Source organism: Monodon monoceros, unplaced genomic scaffold (genome assembly GCF_005190385.1).
Source record: "Monodon monoceros isolate NGI ecotype Baffin Bay Population unplaced genomic scaffold, NGI_Narwhal_1 Super_Scaffold_22, whole genome shotgun sequence".
Taxonomy (NCBI): domain Eukaryota; kingdom Metazoa; phylum Chordata; class Mammalia; order Artiodactyla; family Monodontidae; genus Monodon; species Monodon monoceros.
The window spans coordinates 23,661,570-23,675,581 of NW_021703779.1; positions in this window are offsets into that span (position 1 = coordinate 23,661,570).

The following is a 14,012-nucleotide window of genomic DNA, read 5'->3' on the forward strand; positions in this document are numbered from 1 at the left end:
CAAAAAAAAAAAAAAAAAAAAAAAAAAAAGGGCAAAAGATAGGAACAAACATTTTATCAAAGAAGATATATGAAGGGCTAATAAGCACATGAAAACATGCTAAACATCATTAGTCATTAGGGAAATGCAAATTAAAACCACAATAAGATACCATTTTGCATGCACTAGAATGGTGAGTATGGATAAGGAAGGATGTGGGGCATCAATAACCCTCATACATTGCTGGTGGAAATGTGAAAAGGTGCAGCCACTTTGGAGAACAATTTTGCTATCAAAAGTTAAACATGCAACTACCATATGATCCAGAAATTCTACTCCTGGATATCAATCTAGCAGAAAAAAAACATATACACACAAAGACCTACATGTCAAAGTTCATAACAGAATTATTCACAATAGCCCCAAACTAGAGAGAACCTAAGTATTCATCAGCTTATAAAGGGATAGACAGAATGTATATCCATACAATGAAATGCTCTACAGCAATAGAAAGGAACAAACTACTGAAACATGCTATGTCAGGGATGACCGTCAAAAATATTATGCTAAGTGAAAGAAGCCAGACACAAGAGACTATGCATTATATTATTCTATTTATGTGAAATGCCACAGACAGAAAATAGACTAGTGGTTGCTACAGCTGGGGTTGGGAATGGGGAATGGACATGATGCATCTTATTAAGGGGACAAAAATGTTTTAAAACTGTTGTATTGTGGTGGCTGCACTACTGAGAAAAGTTACTAGAATCACTGAATCGTAAACTTGAAGTTTTATGAATTTTATGATACGTAAAATACATTTCAATAAAGCTGTTTTAAAAAGACAGAAGCAAGTAGTCTAATCAGAAGGCTCTTACTTGAAGGCAAAAGAAGAGGCGCTAGTGGCTTTGTTCAGTGAAGAGAATAAGTGGGATATATTTCAAAGTTAGTGTCAGAATTTACTCCTGGGTTTGATGTGAAATATGAGGGACAGAAGAGTAAAAAAAAATATTTCAAGCTTTTTCCCCCTAAAACACCTGGTAGAATGGAGGTGTCATTTATTCAGATGGCAAATAACATGGATTAGGCTCAGTCAATGATAAATCAAAAGCTTGGCGTTAGGTTAAAATTGGAGTGCCTATTATATAGCCAGGTGATGTCAACTACAGTGCTGGAGTTCAGGGAAGAAGCCAGGGCTGTAGTAAAAACAATATGTAGTCATTGGTATAGAGATTTTCCTTAAAGCTAGATGAGTTCACTAACAGAGTGGATGTATAACAAAAAGACAAGAAGTCAAGGGATTAAGCCCCTTGACCTGGCTGACTGTTTTTGAGCTGGGACATTGATCTTCTCCTGCACTCATACTGGAACTTATACCATTGGTTGTGATGGGTCTCCAGTTTGCCAACTGCAGATCTTGGGACTTCTCAACCTCCATAATTGCATGAGCCAATTCCTTAGAGTAATATGTATGTATCTCCTATTGGTTTTGTTTCCCTGGATAACTTAGACTAATACAAGTGGGTTGAAACAAGAATGAGAGGAAAATAGTGAATTACAAAGTGAAGACAATTATTTCAAAGAATTTTTCTCCAGAAGTGAAATGAACAATGACAATAGCTGGAGATAAACTTAAGATCCTGAGCAACAAGGATTTACTGTATAGCACAGGGAACTACATTCAATATCTTGTAATAACCTGTAATGGAAAATAATCTGAAATATATATACATATACACACACACATACATAACTGAGTCACTTTGCTGTATACCTAAAACAAACACAGTACTGTAAATCAACTATACTTCAATTAAAAAAAAAACTTAGGATCCCACTGTCACAGGATCTTAAAAGAAAGATTAGAATGAGCTGGTGAATGTGTTTATCCAGGAGAAAGAGGGACAAAGTAGCAAAGTCCTTGAAAAGGCATGAAGACATGGGATCCATTGCATACACTGAAGGTTGGCCTTACAAAGGATTTCAGACAGGTTATCAACTGAAACGGGTGGGTAGGAAGTTTATGTGGCTACACAAACAGATTTGTTGTTTTCTCTTTGGATTGCTTCTGTTTTCTCAATGAAATAAGAAAAAAGATAATCAACGGATAGTGAAAGGGCTGTGTAGTGTTAAGGCTTGAGAAAAGAGGAGAGAGTATGAAATAATTATCAGAAAGAGGGGAAGTCTTATTTAACTAGAAAAATAACCCCACCTGAAATATAGTACAGTACAAAAGGCACACTTAAGATTTCTGGTAACATGAACATAAAACTATATGACATATTCAAGTGATAAACTGTAAGAAATGGATAGTTAGAGAATTTGATTTAAATGGGTTTCAAGTTTTTCAGGTGACTACGGTAACCAGGCAAGAAGGGAAGTGGGTGAAAGAGTGAAAACAGGGCAGGTCAATAAATTATGAGTGCCGATGGGAGCAAAGAATTGTTGCAGTAAAGGTACTAGAGGGAAAGAACTGGAAAGAGAGAAGGTGAGGCTGACAGAGTGGAATTTATGAAACTGAGGTTATGGAGGAGAGGTACATATTGGGTATGATAATGTCTGGCATGACCAGAATATTGGTGGTTTATGTGGAGTGGAGGCCAAGATAATTATAAGCGAGGGGATCAAGAAACTGGAGCCCATCTATTGGAAGGAGTCTCTATCTTTAAACCACCATGCATTACATCAGGAATAGTATGCAAGGGAGAATGAGTTAACCAGGTCTGAATATCTTCAAGGGATGAGGGGAGTGGCACAGATCTACAGAGGTTTGCGACAAGGAGTAAAGGAGAATGGTGAAACCAAAGAGCACAAAGCTTCAGTATAGATATGTTTTCCTGGGGAGGAGAGAGAGAACAATTTAGAAACAATATGAGAAACAAAGAGGGAACTCTTCCAACCTTCAGAATTGTATGACGAATACAGGACAGAGAGCACTACCTTTTTTAAAAAATAAATAAAATTTAAAAAATGAAGAAACACAAATGTAAGAAAATATATCAAAATGTTCATTAATGGTTATCTTTGGGTCGAAGAATTCTGGATAATTTTTATCTTTATGCTCCTTAATTTTTAGATTTTTTTTTAACATCTTTATAGGAGTATAATTGCTTTACAATGGTGTGTTAGTTTCTGCTTTATTTTTTGAAGAAATTTTTTTTCTTTTTCAGTTACACATATACGTATGTCCCCATATCCCCTCCCTCTTGCACCTCCCTCCCACCCTCCCTATCCCACCCCTCTAGGTGGTCACAAAGCACCAAGCTGATCTTCCTGTGCTATGCAGCTGCTTCTGGGAAGGGTAAGCTGGGACAAGTGAGACAGTGGCATGGACATATATACACTACCAAATGTAAAATCGAGAGCACTACCTTTTTTTTTTTTAATATCTTTATTGGAGTATAATTGCTTTACAATGGTGTGTTAGTTTCTGCTTTAAAACAAAGTGAATCAGTTATACATATACATATATTCCCATATCTCTTCCCTCTTGCGTCTCCCTCCCTCCCACCCCTCTAGGTGGTCACAAACCACCTAGCTGATCTCCCTGTGCTATGTGGCTGCTTCCCACTAGCTAGCTATTTTACGTTTGGTAGCGTATATATGTCCATGCCACTCTCTCACTTTGTCACAACTTACCCTTCCCCCTCCCCATATCCTCAAGTCCATTCTCTAGTAGGTCTGTATCTTTATTCCTGTCTTACCTCTAGGCTCTTCATGTCATTTTTTTTCCTTAGATTCCATATATATGTGTTAACATACGGTATTTGTCTTTCTCTTTCTGACTTACTTCACTCTGTATAACAGACTCTAGGTCTATCCACCTCATTACAAATAGCTCAATTTTGTTTCTTTTTATGGCTGAGTAGTATTCCATTGTATATATGTGCCACATCTTCTTTATCCATTCATCCGATGATGGACACTTAGGTTGTTTCCATCTCCGGGCTATTGTAAATAGAGCTGCAAAGAACATTGTGGTACATGACTCTTTTTGAATTATGGTTTTCTCAGCGTATATGCCCAGTAGTGGGATTGCTGGGTCGTATGGTAGTTCTATTTGTAGTTTTTTAAGGAACCTCCATACTGTTCTCCATAGTGACTGTATCAATTTACATTCCCACCAAGAGGAGAGCACTACCTTTTGAGAAGCCACTACATAAGAAGTAGTGGCTTACCGAGAAAGCCATGTTGCACTTAGATAAAAATGTAAGGAAATACCAGGAGCAGTATTTCTCAAACTTAAATGTACATGCAAATTACCCAGAGATCTTGTTTAAATGCAAATTCTCAGCTTTGGCCTAGGATTCTGCTTTACTACAATTACCAGGTAATGCCAACAACTTGAGTAGCAAGGATATAGGGAATTCCAATATAAAGAATGAAATGGCTTGCTGGATCATAGATTGGTAGAGGTTTAAGTCAGATGTGAGGATGAGGATGACAGTCTAGGCAATGAGTGATGATCTGTGGACCCAGGCCTCTTCGTTGACTGAGATGAAGGGACTTTGTGTTATTGAACTGAAACTAGTCATCTGTTCATGAGTTGTAATCATCAGACTATCCAAGTGGGGGAAGCATATGAAGAAGAATTTCTTGCCAAGGAGCCCAGAGCTCTATTATTAGCTCCTAGTTCAGACTTTAATTGATAATGTCAGGATCAGAGTAACAGATGGTAATGGAAGTGCCTGAGACTCTGTGGATGTCCCCTGTCTGCTTCTGATGATGTACTGACTTAGGAAAAAAGAATGGGAAGGCTTACTCTGCTCTAAATTGATTTCCTATTCCCCCTTTTTTTTTACAAACTTCCACCCCTGAGACTTTGCGAATATAGCACTACCCACACATTATTTCTATTCTTGGGAATTCTATTAAACAGTGCATTAACATTTACCTCACTTTAAAATTACCTAGAATTGGACATTATTAAAACGAGCCTGAAAATAAGGAATTTTGGAATTTTATATATCCATAAAAAAGATAGGTCTTCATTTCAAATTCCACATATAGTTAGAATATATAAATTGATGATCAAGTCATATACATTTTTGGAGACTATAAAAATTCCATTTCAAAGTATAATGCAAAGGGAAACTATTTAAAGTAATCATGTAAATATATTTTAGAGACATGCAAGAACAAATTTATGAAACATCAGCATCTCACTATTGCTAGTCTTTTCCACTGGTATATAGAGTCAATCATTCTGAAATATTGAAATGATCTCATCAGTGTAATTCAAAAACAAGGTATTCAAAGCCAAATATTGGGGCTTCCCTGGTGGCGCAGTGGTTGAGAATCTGCCTGCCAATGCAGGGGACATGGGTTCGAGCCCTGGTCTGGGAAGATCCCACATGCCACGGAGCAACTGGGCCCGTGAGCCACAACTACTGAGCCTGCGCGTCTGGAGCCTGTGCTCTGCAACAAGAGAGACCGCGATAGTGAGAGGCCCGCGCACCGCGATGAAGAGTGGCCCCCACTTGCTGCAACTAGAGAAAGCCCTCGCACAGAAACGAAGACCCAACACAGCCATAAATAAATAAAATTTTAAAAAATGTGAATATTGGATGCATATTCCAAACCCCTCATCATACACATTTTAACTATTAATATGTTTAAAATAGTAATAAAACATACATGGACTTATTCATAGTGTTAGGGAGTTATAGCTTTGTTCATAAGCACAACTGCTAGAAACCTGAATTGAACCAAAGATGCAAAAGAAAATATAGTGTTAGGATTACTACAGTTGGTTACTTTTTTGCTATTAATCACAGAATCAAGACTAATAAGATGAAGACCTCTGAGTTCCAAAGCAAATTATGCTTAGAATGACAGAAATAATTTTACGAACAAATATTTGGAGAGCCACTGAAGTAAATGACAAGGACAATGGAATTTTCAAAGGATAGGGAGGGTGGGAGGGAGACGCAAGAGGGAAGAGTTATGGGGATATATGCATATGTATAGCTGATTCACTTTGTTATACAGCAGAAACTAACACACCATTGTAAAGCAATTATACTCCAATAAAGATGTTAAAAAGTAAAAAAGCAAAGTTCTTCTGAGCATAGGATTTACTGCACTTTCACAAAATAGGCAGTCTTCCTTCTCTAACACTTCATTACGGGGTTGCTCTAACCGGAGTCTACAGAGGTGTCTTCTGATGGCATGAAAAACTCAGGAAGGCTACTGTGGATCACGGATGGTTTTGTGAACAGCTCTGTAAGTGGTATCGTGACTCATGTTTATCTTTGAATGCTGTGATGACCTAAGCATCAGTAAGGTAGGAGGCTGCCAATACTAAATACATACGTGCTGCAGAGCAAGTCTGTTGAGAGGGTCTGTGTAGAGAACTGATGAGAGCTGGCTTCACCAGCAGCTGCCATGTGGTTAGGGAACATAAGCCGAGTAGGCAGAAGAACCCTCTTAGGGAGTTACTGAAGCACAACATTCAGATTAGGTGGCAGAGCTGTAGACTCCTGGGAGCAAGAGTGGCACAGCCAGGAGCTCTTTTCTGTCCTAGCTGTCAGGCAGACAGCGGGCAGAAGCAGCAGGGTGACAGACTGCCACTTCAGTTACCAGCAGAAGGCCACATATCATTAAGAACATGGAAATATAAAAATTACTGTACCAGAACTCGCAGTTCTATAGGCAGGAGAGTTCCTTTCAGGAGACCCAGATGAAGGCATCTGGTAAACTTTTTATTTGAATGACAGATACTTTCTATTAGAAAATGAGAGTGAAGGATTTAACCCAGAACAACGATTTATCACACAATCACTAATAAATTTTACAAGCTCTAGAAATGAGAAAAGCCCTTTAAATGGGTAATTTTCCCCCACTGCCCCCCTCAAATATTCCATATGCTGCAAAAGATGTTTTTACCAAAAGGAAAGTTATAATCTATGTTAGCAAGAAAAGGTCTGCCTTTTTCTTGCCAGTGCCATTTACCACCCCTTGGATGGTTTCTCATTGAGCCTCAATTTTCCCCTCTTCAAAATGGGGATAGGGCTTCCCTGGTGGTGCAGTGGTTAAGAATCCGCCTGCCAATGCTGGGGACACGGGTTCAAACCCTAGTCTGGGAAGATCCCATATGCTGCGGGGCAACTAAGCCTGTGCGCCACAACTACTGAGCCTGTGCTCTAGAGCCTGCAAGCCACAACTACTGAGCTCACGTGCTACAGCTACTGAAGCCCGTGTGCCTAGAGCCCATGCTCCACAACAAGAGAAGCCACCACAATGAGACGCCCGCTCACCGCAACTAGAGAAAGCACATGCACAGCAACAAAGACCCAACGCAGCCAAAAATAAATAAACAAAATTAAGAAAAAAAAATGGGGATAAATATAGCTAATTTTCATTTTTAGTATTTTGAGTATTAACAATATTTTAAATATGCCTGTCATTTGGTAGGCATTAAATACATGGAAGTTGCAATAGTTAGTACTCATTAGAAAAAAATATCCTTTATATTTGGAAAGCATTTTCTCTTTTATAAAATGCTTTGTACATATACTCTTGTGAACTAAGCAGAGCAAACATTCTTATTAACATTTTATAGATGAAGGATCTAGGGTTCAGTGATAGTGACTCACACGAGCTTGTAAGTGGTAGAGACTGCACTGAAAATCAAGTCTCTTGACTTAAATTCCAGTTTTCTTTGACTTGCAATCATGTATAAAACATGGATTTAACATATTTAGAGTTGTACTCAAATGATTTGTTGATTTTTAAATGTGTCTTGATAAATGTTAAAAACACAGAAGAATATGTAGTATGAGAAATAAGAAACACTCAAGGACCCACCACACAGATTTTGTGTCAAAACCTCTCTCTCTCTCTCCCCCCACCTTCCTTCCTCCCTCCTTGCCTCTTGGTCTCCCTCTCCCTGTCATCCTCTTTCTCTCCCTTTTCCCTTCCTCAGCCTCTCTCAGGTTTGGTGGTGGTGCATTACAAAAGACATCAAACATTACCCATAGAGGAAGGAGTGGTACCATTGTCTCCTATTCAATTTTCAATTTCATTTCCCTCCACACACAGAGGCAATAAATACCATATATTTAGTGAGTTTCTTTCCATCCTGTGTTTTATATAATTGCATATTTTTAGAGTTGGAATGCTCAAAATAATAATGAATAGAATTATATTGTACAGATATTCTGTAACTTGCTTTCGTCTCTCAATATTATATATATATATATATATATATATATATTTAGGTTATTGTAATTGTTTTCAATGTTTAATAGAGTTCTAATGGTTATTGATCATATTTTTATATATATTGCCTACTTTAACTTTTTATCTCATGAAAAATTTTTTTTAACATCTTTATTGGAGTATAATTGCTTTACATTGTTGTGTTACTTGCTGCTGCGTAACAATGTGAACCAGCTATACGTATACATATATCCCCATATCCCCCCCCTCTTGAGCCTCCCTCCCACCCTCCCTATCCCACCCCTCTAGGTGGGATAAGCACCAAGCACCGAGCTGATCTCCCTGTGCTATGTGGCTGCTTCCCACTAGCTAGCTATTTTACATTTGGTAGTGTATCTATGTCCATGCCACTCTCTCACTTCGTCCCAGCTTACCCTTCCCCCTTCCCCTGTCCTCAAGTCCATTCTCTACGTCTGCGTCTTTATTCCCGTCTTGCCCCTAGGTTCTTCATGACCTTTTCTTTTTTCTTAGATTCCATATATATGTGTTAGCATACGATATTTGTTTTTCTCTTTCTGACTTACTTCACTCTGTATGACAGACTCTAGGTCCATCCACCTCACTACAAATAACTCAATTTCGTTTCTTTTTATGGCTGAGTAGTATTCCATTGTATATATGTGCCACATCTTCTTCATCCATTCATCTGTCGATGGACACTTAGGTTGCTTCCATGTCCTGGCTATTGTAAATAGAGCTGCAATGAACACTGTGGTACATGACACTTTTTGAATTATGATTTCCTCAGGGTATATGGCCAGTAGTGGGATTGCTGGGTCGTATGGGAGTTCTATTTTTAGTTTTTTAAGGAACCTCCGTACTGTTCTCCATAGTGGCTATATCAATTTACATTCTCACCAACAGTGCAAGAGGGTTCCCTTTTCTCCACACCTCTCCAGCATTTATTGTTTGTAGATTTCTTGATGATGGACATTCTGACCCATGTGAGGTGATACCTCATTGTAGTTTTGATTTGCATTTCTCTAATGATTAGTGACGAAAAGACAACCCTCAGAATGGGAGAAAATATTTGCAAATGAAGCAACTGACAAAGGATTCATCTCCAAAATTTACAAGCAGCTCATGCAGCTCAATATCAAAAAAACAAACAACCCAATCCAAAAATGGGCAGAAGACCTAAATAGACATTTCTCCAAAGAAGATATACAGATTGCCAACAAACACATGAAAGAAGGTCTCTTAAAACCGGACCTCTGGTGTCTTCTCTGAGATGATGAACTCTGTCAGGACAGCGTGAAGTATCTCACGTCCAAGAACCCAGCCAAACAAATAGAAGAGTATTTATTTACTTAGTTACTTAAAGTGTGCTGAGTTAATGAATAGCTTAATTTTTTAACTGACTTCCTTTAGGAAAAACTATACCGCATATGTTCAGAGAAGAGTTAAGTAAAGGAGGCATGGATAGAGCGTTTCTCTCTTACGTCTTCTAACATGACATGCTAATTAAAAATAAAAAATGTGATGGCTTCAAATGTATACAAAATTCACTCACATCTCTTGTAGCTTTACTTCACGGTGTTCAATTTACTAAAAGAGGTACTCAATTTCATTTTGTAAACAAAAACATATATACATATATGCATATGTATATTATACATAGGAAACATTCTGCTCCACTAATTAAGGGGTCAGCAAACTATAACTCACAGCCTGCCACCTGTTTCTGTAAACAAGCTTTTACTGTGACACAGTCATAGCTGTTCCTTTACATACTGCCTGTGGCTGCTTTTCCACTACAACAGCAGAGTTAAATAGTTGTGGCAGACTATGTAGCCAGCAAAGCCTAAAATTGTAACTATCTGGCCCTTTAAGAAAGAGACCAACCTTGCACTAATTGGTTTGTTTTAAATAAATGCAGGGAACATATTTGCATAATCAATAAGCTGTCATGTTCCTTACGTCTGTATAACTAATGCCCACTACTAAATCTTCTTAGAGAATATAATATAATACACTGAGGTCACTTTTTTTTCCCTATAAGCATTCTTTGTGCAGTAATCATATGGTTCAGTTAATGAGAATCTGAGGGAGTTAACATAATTGCCAAGGGGAAGCCTGACTTGACTTTTTCATTTGATAAAGGTCCAGTTAGATTCTATACTGAGGGACAGATTTTGAATATGTAAAGGTACATATCAGCAGCTCACTGAGTCTAATGAAGGCTTAGTTATTGATTAAATAGGGTACACCTGACATTCAAGAACCATTGATGAGCTCAGAAATGGGTAGTTCAAATGCCCGGATTAAATTAGGGGGAAAGTTCAGATGACACCGACATTGATTTTTTTTTTTTTTTTTTTTTAGTAACTGTTTGCATTATAACATCCATATTTATAGAGTCTAAATAAAAAGGGGATATATAAATGATTTAACTATATAAGGATCTCTTGAACAGTTTTATAATCTATGACATTCTTTCATTATTTGGTGATATATCAAATTCTTTTGTTTTCTATACATTTGAAAATCTTAAGTGAGACATCATGGCAATAAAAGACCATGGTGATGCCTAAAGAAGGAATCGGACAAATGATCAAACATTTAACATAAAGGGACATAAGAGGTATAATCGACTCCACGGTTTAAGGTAATGGCATTGACAAAATTAGACAGCATGGTTTTAGGTTTCCTTAGTCACAAATTAATGTAACATAATAGTCCAGTTTATTCTAGTCAAGAGTCTTAATCCATTGCATCTAAATGAAATAAAAAGATATGATTAGAATCAGCCAGAGATGTTGATTTGTCACCAAGGGGAAGGATGAGTATATTCTACCAATATAAGGAGCAGGGCTATCAGACTGGAAGATATTTCAGCATTCTACTTGACTGATGTCACTGAGTGATGGCAATTTCTTTGGTTCAGATGAGTGATTCTTAATTCTGGTTGCACTTTAGAAGCACGTGAAGTTCTTTTAAGATAATCCCAATTATTAAGGGTCCACTCCAGACCAATTATATCAGAATCAGTAGTGATGGCTCAAGATTTGTTAGTTCTTCAAAGTTCCCCAACTTATTCCAATAAATATCCAGCGCTGGGAACCACTGAATAGACTGAAAAGATGAGGCTGATTTTCCCATCGGATAGGAGAAAAATTTAATAGAGGTACAAGGTTTTTTAAGGGCCTTTTGACGCTGAGGCTATTAATAATTTGTGAAACAAGGTGATAACTCTTAGCTTCCAGTTGTTTGAATGAATTTATTTACACTGAGTATTCAGCCAACTTCTTTATAGAAGATAAGTAGATATAATGGCAAGGACATGATATATTTGTGCTGGGCTTCCAAAAATATTAAAATCTGAGATTGTTAATTGATTTTTGTTCCACAGCATATTTTGATTTTCTCCTTTGGAGAGTGATACATTGGTACAGGGCAACCTCCATTCTCAAAACTTTATTGAAAATAAATCTAAAGTGAGACAATGTCTCCTTTGCTTTTTTGATCAAACAAGGGTAATTGTGGAACATGAAACTGGAAAATAAAGCTAGTAAAGTCTTGATTTTTAAAGAGATTGATATATTCAGTGATGTATGCTCCTTAAAAGGGTTCCAGATAAAATATATTGTAATAGCTTAGTTAAATTTTCATAGTATACCTTATGTTAGCATAATACAAAAATTCAGGAAATCTGTTGAGATTATTTATTTAGTTATGGAAATTAAAAACATTGGAAGACAAGAAATTGGGACTCTCCCAAAGTATGGTTTAGTACCGATTTTATTCTTAATCTCAGAATGGACTGAGTGAAGTTTTGAAAATTTTACACATTTTCAATTCTCATGAATTTTCATATAAGGGCAATTCTAGACAGCAGTCAGAATTCATCTATTCAAATTCCAAAAAACAGTTATTGGTATTCTACAAAATAATAATACTCCTACATAAACGTACTCCTAAAAAATTTCATGGTCATGAAAGACAAAGAAAAGCCAAGAAACCATTCCATATTAAAGGATACTAACAACATGACAACTAAATGCAACAGTTAACTAGGGAATGGATCCTACATCAGAAGAAAATTTTAATATGCTAAAATAATATTTTGTGACAATTATAAAATTTGAATGTGGAAATTAAATTAGCTAATGAAACTACTTAAAATAATAAAATTTCTGACTGCTACCTACAATGAGGTTAAGTATGAGAATGTTCTTAGGAAATATATATATGTAGATAGGTAGGTAGATAGACATGTTTAGAAAAAAGTGATAAAACAAATGTGACAAAATGTTATAAACTGATAAATCTGGTTGAAGTATGTATGGGCATCCTTTATTCTTTTCTTACAACCTTTCTATAATTTTGCAATAGTTTTTAAATGCAAGTATAAAAATGGTTATTAAACAGTGCATGTGGCAGGCACTGTTCTAGAGTAACAAGAAAATAATGTAGCTAAAAATCATGGGGCTTGCATTCTAGTTGATGAAAACAGATAAAAATAGAATCTCAGTAAATAAACTAGTTAATTTTGAATAGTGATACGGTGAAAGAAATATAATGGGGTAGTACAATAATGTGGTAGAAAGAATTGGCATGGAGGGTGTTATTTATATGTGTTGATACCAGAAGGCTTCCCAGAGGAAATGATATTTAACTGAGCTAAACGTAGGGATATCTTAGGAAAGGGCATCCAAACAGGTGTCCTTGAGATTGGACAATGCTTTGTAAGACCAAGAAACAAAGGAAAGCCAGGGTAGATAGAACTTAGTCAACTACCAGGGAGTTCATAAAAGATTGAGGTTAAAGTATTAGATTATTCTGATTACCTAAACTATTTCTGAGTAGGTCATTCTGCTCTCTTACGAACCTCAGGCTGAGACAAATCTGCATCTTGAAGGCTCAGGTAGAAATGCTGTCACGAAGGACAATTCCTAGGTGACCTTAGCAGCCAGAGCTAGAAAGGGCTAGAGTTAATATGAGTGCTGGTTAAACTTAAGGGTACATGTGGCTTGGCCTCCCTCTTCTGGAGAGCAGGCTACAAACTGAATTGTTTCCTTTGAGCTAGAGCTTCCTATTCCCCATATAAATTAAGTAAAATAATATGCTGGGTTTGAATTTTAAAAACCCTAATTAAGTTTTGTAATGCATTTCCTTGTAACATATAATTTTGCCCAGAAATTATTTATGGACCAAAAAAAAAAAAGGGGGGGGGGACAAAGAATAGGTTTCTTTAAGTTTTATTCTTTTTTCTTTGTATTCATTCCCCACCCTCACTATTTACTTAAAGAACGAATAGCAACCATAGAACATATAAAGTGAGACGGCAGTATTAGACATCACTTTTTTCCTCTTCCTCTTGGATCAAAGGATTAATGATGTTAGAGCCACTTATCATTCCTCAGAGGTTGATGACTGGAAATGACAGGGGTTTCTCAAGAAATTATGATATGGACGTGATTTTGAAATCTTGTCCATTTTGAAGTGTCTGGATCAATGTGTTTGCCCTTCCACTGAGTGTGATCTCATGTGTGAAGTGATAATCATCGGTCATAGCCACACAGGAAAACAGACCCGAGTGGTTTCTTCACCTGTGGTGGAGTTTCCCCACCACCTTCTTTGTATTTTAAGACCCTGATAATGAAATATATTCTTTTTTAGTTTGGCATTTGTTCTCACAGAGATTTGTTGTCCCCTGCCTGAGCCCTCAGATTATTTCTAACACCCTTCTATGTCTTTACCTTAAACAATTTACTGCTATAAAGGTGAACTTTATAAATATCCCATATGTAAGATCTCTTGACAAATACAATTATATTTGTTCCTAATTATTTCACAAATAAATCACA